The sequence below is a fragment of the Pollicipes pollicipes genome, unplaced genomic scaffold (assembly GCF_011947565.3).
Source record: "Pollicipes pollicipes isolate AB1234 unplaced genomic scaffold, Ppol_2.1 Scaffold_4881;HRSCAF=5763_pilon_pilon_pilon, whole genome shotgun sequence".
Taxonomy (NCBI): domain Eukaryota; kingdom Metazoa; phylum Arthropoda; class Thecostraca; order Pollicipedomorpha; family Pollicipedidae; genus Pollicipes; species Pollicipes pollicipes.
In genome coordinates this window covers 7,191,709-7,201,661 of record NW_023596576.1, presented here as the reverse complement: position 1 = coordinate 7,201,661, position 9,953 = coordinate 7,191,709, and the positions used below count along the sequence as shown (strand labels likewise).

The window sequence follows — 9,953 nt, the reverse complement described above, 5'->3', positions numbered from 1 at the left end:
CGGATATACTGGGCTAAGACACCTTTTTTGTTGTAGCAGTATTTCCAAGACCCATTTATGCTCTGTTGAAAGAAACGAAAAGGCCCACCCTTGCCATCGCAGCTGTGAACTGTTCTCGGTTTTCACAATGCCAGGCCGTACATGTAGAAGTGTGGTTGGGCGACACACTCCCGTGGAAAGACCAGAATTTGATTTCCGCCCTAGAAAACTTCACACGTCATCCTGGCACCACAACCCGGCTTTCACCAGCGTGTGTCTTGGCTTCCACCAGGATGCGGCGAAGCTAATAACCTTAGCAATGGTGTGCGTCGATAGATACCCTCGCAGATTGACTTATTGTCATCTAACTCCGCTAAGGACTTTCCGGTAAATATCTTAGAACCAGAGCGATGCAGCATGGACCTACTGCGTTTCATCACGCTGGGGAAAGCAGCCAAACAGCGCACGTATACACAATACGGGAGGTTCCCATCGCAGAGGTTACCAGCTCCTTGGTGATTCACCTATGTAGCTATGGCTCGTGCACTTAGTGACGTATTAGCTTCTGTCCAGTAGAGGTTTTGTGCTGAGAGCTTTGCTGAATGTTGCTTTCGATGTGTATCGTACTATCACTATGTCAAGCCATGCGTATTCACTGGTCCACTGCCGCTGCATACTTCATGCATGGAATACTGGGGATATTTTCGGATTTCAAGTCATCAAACCATGAAATCGACACAAATGACGATGTCCCAGCTTCAACTGCACACGTGATGCGGATTGAGATATTTAGGTATTTGGGTCATTGGACCTGAGAATGAATGAAGCATGCCACATATAGAGCCAAATGTGGTCTAAATAACAGGTAGGTGTTATTTTCGTGCTAATTCAGGGCTGATACATATATGAGGCATACAGTGTAGCAGATAATATAACATGTTTAATTGATTCAAGTTTTACCCATGCTTCAGTTATCGTCCATTGCTATCGCCGTATGTGCATGTGACATGTCTGCTGCAACTAAAGCATTTCAGTCACTTGCAGCTGCATTTTTACACTTTCAGTGCATGAACTAATTTAGAAACAAATTGTATGGCGTTCCTCACGCCTAAAAATGCAAAAACGTCCTAACATTAGGATGATGAGCAGACAGTCTACGCTACACCTGAAAAACTGAAAAACATAATTAACCACATCGTTTATCATCAAAGTCCTCGTTTTACTTCACTGGATGTTGCCGATAAATGAAAAGGTTGTCCTCATTATGTTTGTTTTTAACTGTCCACAGGTGAACTGCTCCTGGTTTTAGGGCTACCGGCTTGGTAATGCTATAACAGCAACTTACGATAAGTTCTGCAGGTGGTGCCTGCATCAGGTAACAAAACACTCCACGTGCCCACCGCTGTCATTAAACTAGCGTACATACTCACCTGTCGGTTTGTGTGACAAAGGCCCAACCCGCGTAAAGATTTGTGACAGCGGCCAGACCGGCGGCGTGACGGCCTGGTGTAGCCGGCCGACGCCGGCCGGTCCGTTGGATGTTCGCATGCAATGCCTCGAGCAGTGACCGACCCGACCCGGATGACGGCTGGGGCTGGCGGGAGTTGCTGAAGCCCAGAACGGAAGAGGACGCAATACAGACCGCACAGATTAAACGTGTCTGTCGTGCTATGGAGGAAAGCGACGTTTTGGAGCGGTCAGTGAGCCATTCGACGTGTTGGCATCGTCTTGTCGGATCATTCAATACACACCTTGTGTTTAACGGCTCTGTAGCGGTAACGGTTGGACAGTAATAAACATGTAGCTTAGGCAGGTCACATGGACACGAAAGGTTACTCCTGGCTACCAATTAATGGGCGAGGGATTACAAGGGTTCCAAATCATGCTGCATGAGTAGGCTGAGCTACGAAACTAGTTGCATGCTGATGATAGGAGGATCGTTTCAACACGGCAGGCTCCCGACCTGCTATGCGAAGGTCCGTTTCTCGTCTCTCGCGGTTGACCAGCTCAGGAACGCACCACCTACAGCCAGCTCAGGAACGACATCTCAGGAACGCACCGCCTACAGCCAGCTCAGGAGCGATGGCTCAGTAACGTACCGCCTACAGCCAGCTCAGGAACGATGGCTCAGGAACGCACCGCCTACAGCCAGCTCAGGAACGATGGCTCAGGAACGCACCGCCTACAGCCAGCTCAGGAACGACAGCTCAGGAACGCACCGCCGACAGTCAGCTCAGGAGCGCACCGCCGGCGGCCAGCCCAGGAACGCGCCGCTGTTAGCTCAGGAACGACAGCCCAGGAACGCACTGCCAACATCTCAGGAACGACAGCTCCGGAACGCACCGCTGACAGCCAGCTCAGAAACGATAGCTCAGGAAGCACGGCTACCGACTTACGGTGGGCAATGAGACGCAATCCAAAGCATTTGTAACAGCACATGGAGCATAAATGCATTAATAAACGGCCCAAACAAGAATGATTTTGCGTGGTGCGGCAAAAAAAGGCGAAAAGATAAACGCATTAACATATCATAGATCACGCTCTCATACAGGTTTCAGGTTTAGCATATATGTTCTCAAAGAATGCCGCACGCACTCTACAGATCTTTCAGAATCTGACGGACGTGAGAATCTGAACACTTTAAACACTATACACATTTAGACGGCTTGTATAATCAGTACTGATGTGCCGGAGTCGATATCGTAACCTTTTCAGAACATGGTAACGTTGGGTCAGGTCAAAGGTTACCAAAAACGCACAAGCCCACCAAAATTGGCTGCAGACAACCTCATGCTCAAAGCCTATTGGACCGACCAGCATGAAACCTTCATCCATCGATGTGCCATGGCCGATATCCCACCCTTTCTAACCTTAGTGACTTTGAGCCAGGTCACAGGTCACCAAAAATGCCCATAATCACCAAAATTGGCTGCAGATAACCCCATGCTCCGAGCCTATGGAACTAATCAGCATGAAACCTTCATCATTCGATGGTACTTGGTCGATAACCCAAGGATAAGCATGAAACATTCACTAAGCGATGCGCCATGATCGATATCCTCTTCTTTTCAGAACATGGGTAACCTTGGTTTAAGTCAAACGTCATAAAAACACCCAAACCAAATTTTTCTGATTTTGGGCGTTTTTGCGACCTTTGACTGAATCAAGGCTACCATGTTCCGGAAGGCATATGGTATCACTATGGCACATCGAATGGTGAAGGTTTCATGCGGAGCGGTCAGATCTAGTGGGCTCGGAGCAAGGGTTTGTACACAGCCAGTTTGGGTAATTTTGGGCGTTTTTGGTGATCTTTGAAAAAGCTCAAGGCTATCATGTTCTGAAAAGGGATGAATATCGACTATGGCACATCAATTGGTGAAGGTTTCATGCTGATCGGTGCGGTAGACGTGGAGCATAGGGTTGTCATAAGGTCGGTCATGGATCATGTTGGTTGAGGATAACCATATAACCATTTACTTGACTCAAGGTCACTGCCCTATTTGACGGATAGGTTATCAACCAATCGGCATCGAATGGTGAAGGTTTGGTGTCGATCAGTGCCATAGGCTCGTCACCAAATTTAGAACTGCAAGAGGGAATCAGGCATGGGACATCTGATGGTGAAGGTTTCAGTAATCGGTTCGGTAGGTTCTGGACCATGGGCGTAGGAACAGGGGGGGGGGGGGGGAGGGCCAAGGCGGCCATGCCCCCCCCCACACTTTTCAAGGTGGGGGCTAGCAGTGTTAACTATCCCCCCCCCACACACTTTTCAGATTAAGGCTGTGTTTGGCTTACTTTTGCACTACAGTAAACATATATGCCGATTTGCCTAGTTTATCAGCCACCTTCCTCAAGATGCGTCATCTTTTTCGGTTGCTCATTGGCCACCACTTAGTACTACAGCGACAGGCCGACGCCGGGCGGCCTATGGATACTGCAACGCCGGTATTGAGGCTGTTGTTGTTATGACTTGCGAGTGCGTATGTTCAGACCATGTCACATAGCTTTTATCAGTGCTCAATTCTGACTGAAGCTTGAACATTTTAAGACGAACATGGATTAGCTATGCTCATAAAAATTTGGGACCCCCATTTCATTTACAATCTACGTTCAGGAAGTCCTCAGTATCTCTGAAGAACACAAAAAAGGAACCGGAAGTCCTATAAGACAATCACATTGGACACCTGCGGCGATCAGGGATATTGTTGAGTCAAGTGAAGGTTTTCTGTGCTGATCCAGGGCCAACTGCCTGTGGTCAGAAGCCTCCGGTGTCAGGCGAGGGAAAAATACGTTATATATATCCTTCTAATGGCCTCCGGATCGATCAGAAGATCCTACCCCGCGTCACCAGAATGACAGCCAGAAGGCCACTTTGCGATGGGACGGAACAGCCCCTTCAGCACTTGACCTGAAACGTTAATGTGCCCCCGGGTGGTTCAACTCAAGGAGTCCTTGCCTGGAAGAAAATAAGGGGTCTCAATATTGTTGAGTAGAGTGGTGGCCTCATTACTGTTGAATAGAGTGGGTTGAAAGGAATTAGAAGAAAACGAACAAAGCCATCCCATGTTTGCCTGGAACGCTCATTTTTTCAGGATGGATTAGTAAAACAACTTATATCGGCACGTCTGGACATGCCCGCCTGCATCCTCGAGTGCAAGGACAGTGATGGCCTGGGTTGCAGCTCGGTAAATCCGAACGGCATCGGCCACTGCAACTGTCACCAGACGGCGGGACCTTGGTAATCTGTCTTCTGGACAGATTAATAGTCAGAGAAAACGAAAAATAGAGATTCTACATTTACTCTTCCAATTCCCCGGCCAGATTCTAGCATCACTTTGTGGTGCTTTAGGGGCCAATCCGTTCTTATCATCAGTCTGAAAATCGCGCAAGTGAAATATGCGTCCAGACTGTCTTCTAAACGTAAGATTTGATGTCCTGAAGCGTTCGGAGGTACTTCTTTCAGAAGCGTCCTTATTTTCGAACACCCGGTGGCCCACGGCTTAATAATGGCCGTGTGGGCCGACGCTGCAGCGGCCTCGGGAGACGACCTACGGGCTGGCGTCGAGTGACCGCAAGAAAGACATAACTCAAGTACGGGCCTTTAGGGATGCAGGTACTCTCATGTAAGTGCCCTCTCGGTAAACTGTGTCCATAACTGTGCTACACGAGGCAGTGGCCATGCTGTTTGCTGACACTTCCTGGACTGCTAGTACCACATCAGATGCTCTCATATTCGATTCGAACCTCAATAAACACCCTAAAACAAAGATCAAGTTATTTAGTCAGTATCAAAATCGTATGTAATGTAATAATCACCACACGCTCAGGTCGTTGGGCACTGATCTAGAAGGTATTGAAATCCAGCTCCTTTTCAGGGGCTATTCTGTACAGGGACACTGCCGCTAACGGTGGTCGCCTCCCGCAACAACACTGGAAATATGGTAACGTCAAGAAAATAGTTTTGGGCGGGAGAGACGGTGACGACGGCAAAGGCAAACAATCGCGCTGAACAACGGTGGCAAGCGAGCAACACCTAAAATCTGTTGAAGTGTTTACTGAGTGGAGCATGCGGTGCAATGATAACAGGAAGTGCATGTTTCTGTGCAAAAGGGTGCGTGTTGTCGAGGCATTTGTCGGTCAAAATTACATGATGAATAAAACTTTGACCTGACTTACTATCCGATGACATGAAACGGTCCGGGCTGGAAATTACGACGGGGATCGATAACATCAGATCAGATATGAAATGGTATGACCGTGAAGTTCAGCTGTGGGCCCACCTGGGATGGGCTAACAAGATTCCATCTTGACTAGCATATGGGATCCACATCTGGGGCTGGTCACAGGGGTCCCATCTGGGCATGGTCACACTGGGTCGCAGCTGGGACTGGCCCCGTATGGGTCCCAACTGTGTCACCCAGGCGGGTCCGACTGGGAGTCCCAGGTGGGTCCCAACTGGGCTGCCCAGGTGGGTCCATGGGTGTCCCAGCTAAGCCCCACAAGGGGCCCACATGGGCTTCCATGTGGGTCCCAGGTTGGTCGCCGCCCATGAACTACCCGTATGGGCCCGAGGTAGCATACCCACGTGGGCCCTATTCAGTTGCCCATCTCGGACCCACATGGGTTCCGGTTTTAAACATTGGATGGGCCCCATGTGTGCCCCAGTTAGGCCCCACGTGGGCCCAACAAGGGTCACCCATATGGGTTCCAGGTGTTTGCCCATGACGTGCCCATATGGGACCGAAGCGTACAGCCCGGGTGGGCCCAATATGACTGTCCAGCTGGGACCCATATGGGTCCCAGTTGGACATGTCGGCTGGGCAATGTCCAGGCCGTATTTGGCATTTACTCTGTGGAGGCGGTTGCCTCCTCAACGACCGAAAATGCCTACCCGCGCGTGAAATTTCGCCTAGGCAGGAAAGACAATGTTGAAATGAAAGAATAATTCTTTGAAGCTGGGCGGCCTCATTTGCCGAATGACAAAGACGAGTCGAACAGGCAAGATTGTGAACCGGTGAGAAACAGCTCTAGGTGCATTTCTAGCAAAACAGCCATGACATTTGAATGAGGAACGATAGCAACCTCCATCTCCTACCCCCTACCCCCCCCCCCCCGGTTATCGGGCTTGCTTTCCTGAAAAAGTTCCTGAATCACGCCCTGAGCTTGGCCCCCCCCCCCCACACACTTTTCGAAACGCTCCCACGCCTATGTTCTGAGCCATAAGTTGTCTGCAAGCAAGAATTTTGGACCTCGCGAAATTTGACGACTTTTGACCTGATCTAAGCTCACCAAAGTGGGAACTGCAAGAGGGAATCAAACATGGAGGCATCCAATGGTGAAAGTTTCAAGGCGGTCGGTGCAGTAGGCGCTGAGATATCAGTTGCCAGCATTTGCATGTTAAATTTCTCCTTCCCGTCATTTGCGATGTTTAACTTCAGGTTAAGTCTTGATATTACCTCCATATGACTTGCTTCATTGCACAAAATTGAGTGGTGAAGGTTTTAAGGCGATCGGACCAGCCGTTTCGCAGAACTTGCGTGTCTGCGTCATATGCCTGTCTTTTAGACCCTATCCCTGAGCACACTGTTATTATTGGGCACTTGAGCAGACCGGCATTCTCCACGTACACGTCGCTGGTGCTTTTCCGAGTGGGGGGTCGTGTGGATGGAAGGTACTGTGTACTGGACTAAAAGTGTGGGGACGTCGACTTGGAGAAATGCCATCAATGTGTCTGTGTCTGTTAACGTCAACGGCTACACTGACCACTTGCACAAGTCCATTTTGTACCGTTTCAGATGCAAGCAGTCAATAGTTATCCCTCACTTTGTGATGCTTTTTCTTGCAGGTGCACAATATGGATGAAGAACCAACAATCCTTAAAACTCTTGGAGAAGATGGTGAGAGTAAAATGGTTACTGTTCAACTGGATGGGCTCATGCAGGCGAATCCTGGCATAGATTATCCTGGAATTATTGGGCTAGTTATAAAGTCATTGCTTAACCTAGTCATCTTCTGCTCTGTTTGAATGTGGCCGCCAAGAAGCTGTTGGTGCCTGGTTGAGCTTTTTGTCCATGGCATTATAAGTTGTGGGGATTAAAGGTACCTGAGAGATGGAATCAATGCTTGATTGCTGAAAATAATTTGCTGTAACTAAGAAATGTGTTTTGCTTGTTCAGAAGGTGGATCTGAGATGCAGCTTCGGGGAGATAGTCCTGACTCGGAGGGTGGGTCAAAGATAAAAGGCTGGCATCCCTTATGTATGTATCTTTTACATGCTCAGGTCACTTGTCTTGTATAAGTTTTCCAACTTCATTCATTTTGGTGGCATGGGCTGTTTGTCTCCCCCCTTGATTCCACCCTTGTCCTTATGTATTATGGGCATATTTGGCCAGGATAAAATATGCAACCAATAATGTTCTGCCTGATAGTAGCCCACTGCAATTTTGGATTTAGTTTTGGCAGGTCTGAAAATTATTCCCCAGTTTCATATGCATGATGATTGCCAACAGTCATTAGGCAGGCATTGCAAAAATGTTACCATCTTAGCAATGGTAATATTGTTGCAGGCATTGCTGAAATTTTGCCATTGCTCCAAAGATTTTCAGAGATTTTCCCTTGGCACTGGTAATTATCCAATTAAACTTCCCATCATGGCAATGGTAAATTCTATCCAGAAAATTGTATTATGCTTCAAATAATTATTCAAGGTTTTCTGCCAGTCAAACCTAGGCACTGGCATATATGCCAGCATATGGTGTTGTGTGCCCACAGTGTGCCTCCCAATGATAGCATGGTAACATTGCTGTGCTGTTTTCTGTAATATCAGGTGATCAGGATCAGGCACAGAAAGCACAGGCAATTCATTGACTATGGTCAGCATTGTTTAAACATCAGTGATGCTGTTGATTACAGGGGTCTACAGCAAGTTTTTGGGGGCAGAGTTTGATGTTAACAAGGAGGCAAGCACCCTTCTGCAGTCAGCTGCTTTGTCTGAGCAGCTGGGACACATCATTAAAGGTTTGTGTTTTATTTGGGGCTTATAACCTGTCCATTGCACAGGCAGCCTCACACTTCTGTTTCCAGAGTTACCAGGTTAATTGATGCATATTGCAAAGGTGGCCTTTGTGAACAAATTCGAATTTTGAAGTCACCACTGCCAGAGCACTCATGTGAAACAGCCAAACTGAAAAGATGCCTCATATATTATGTTATGAAGCTGAAAATCTCATGTGGAACTGCCCACAACTTATCTGGATGTTATTTTTTCTCCCGTGTGCTGTGGCTTGGGTTGTGAAGGATTTCCCCTCCCCCTCCCCCAAGAGGCTGGTTCGGGTGGCGAGGGTGACGCGCTCTGACCTGGGCAGGATCGCGCTGCTGGACGGCGAGATCGCCGACCAGGTCAGCGCCCACTACGAGGAACCTGCTCTCACAGGCCACTGGCACTGAGACGCTGGATGACGTGCTGCAGTCGATGCTGACCCGCATACAGGTGCGCTCCATGGCCGGACTGCCGTGGCGACCGGGGGGGGGGGGGGGGGGGGGAGGGAGGAGGGGCCGGGGGCTGGGCTGTGCAGCTCTCTGGCATGGTCACTATTTTGACTTTCTCAGCTGCTATGGGTAGATTTGAGGCCATGGATGTACTGCTCTGTTTTTAGCGAACTTGTGTAATGGGGTTTGTCGTGGAGGTGAATCGACCATGGCAGAGGTGCAATATGTCGTGCAGCAGTGACTGAATGGTTACTTTGCCCCGCATTGCCTCCTGATGTCGGCGGCCGCCAGTGCCGTGCCATAGGCCCGCACTATGCCGGGCCGTTGCCTGCACTGTGCTTGCCATGGCCCGTACTGTGCCGGGCCGTGACCTGTACCTTGCCGTTGTCTGCGCTGTACCGTGCCATGGCCCGTACTGTGTCGTGCTCGTGGCCCTGTACCGTGCCGTTGTCTGTGCTGTCGCCGTGCCATGCCCGTACTGTGCCGGGCCGTGACCCGTACCGTGCCGTTGTCTGCGCTGTGCCGTGCCATGGCCCGTACTGTGTCGTGCCGTGGCCTGTACCGTGCTGTGGCGTGACCCGTACTCTGCCGGGCCGTGGCCTGTGCTGTGCCGGGCAGTGGCCCGCACTGTGCCGGGCCGTGACCTGTACCGTGCCGTTGCCTGCGCTGTGCCGTGCCATGGCCCGTACTGCGTCGTGCCATGGCCTGTACCGTGCCTTACCACGGCCTGTACTGTGCTGTACCATGGCCCGTACCGTGCCGTGCCGTGCCTCGTACTGCGCTGTACCGCTGTCGGTCGGTTGATGGCGCCGCCGGCCACCGCAGGCTCTGCTAGCCGCTGTGGAGCGGCTCCGCTCCCGGGTCGAGGAGCCCTTCCTCAAGATCGAGTCGCAGAGCCTGATGCTGTCGCGGCTGCACGCCGCTTGTGACATGCTGCGCCGCCTCATCCGGCTGCAGTACCTCTCCAAGCGGCTGCAGGCGCAGCT

The 9,953-nt window shown here is 50.2% G+C and overlaps 1 long non-coding RNA gene across 1 annotated transcript; it reads left to right on the top strand.

The window, feature by feature from the left end:
• The first annotated feature begins 7,102 nt into the window (after positions 1-7,102).
• Positions 7,103-8,497, top strand: LOC119101556 (uncharacterized). Its single transcript, XR_005094580.1, has 3 exons — positions 7,103-7,150; positions 7,325-7,376; positions 8,392-8,497. It is a non-coding gene; the product is annotated as an uncharacterized LOC119101556 (long non-coding RNA).
• The last annotated feature ends 1,456 nt before the right edge of the window (positions 8,498-9,953 follow it).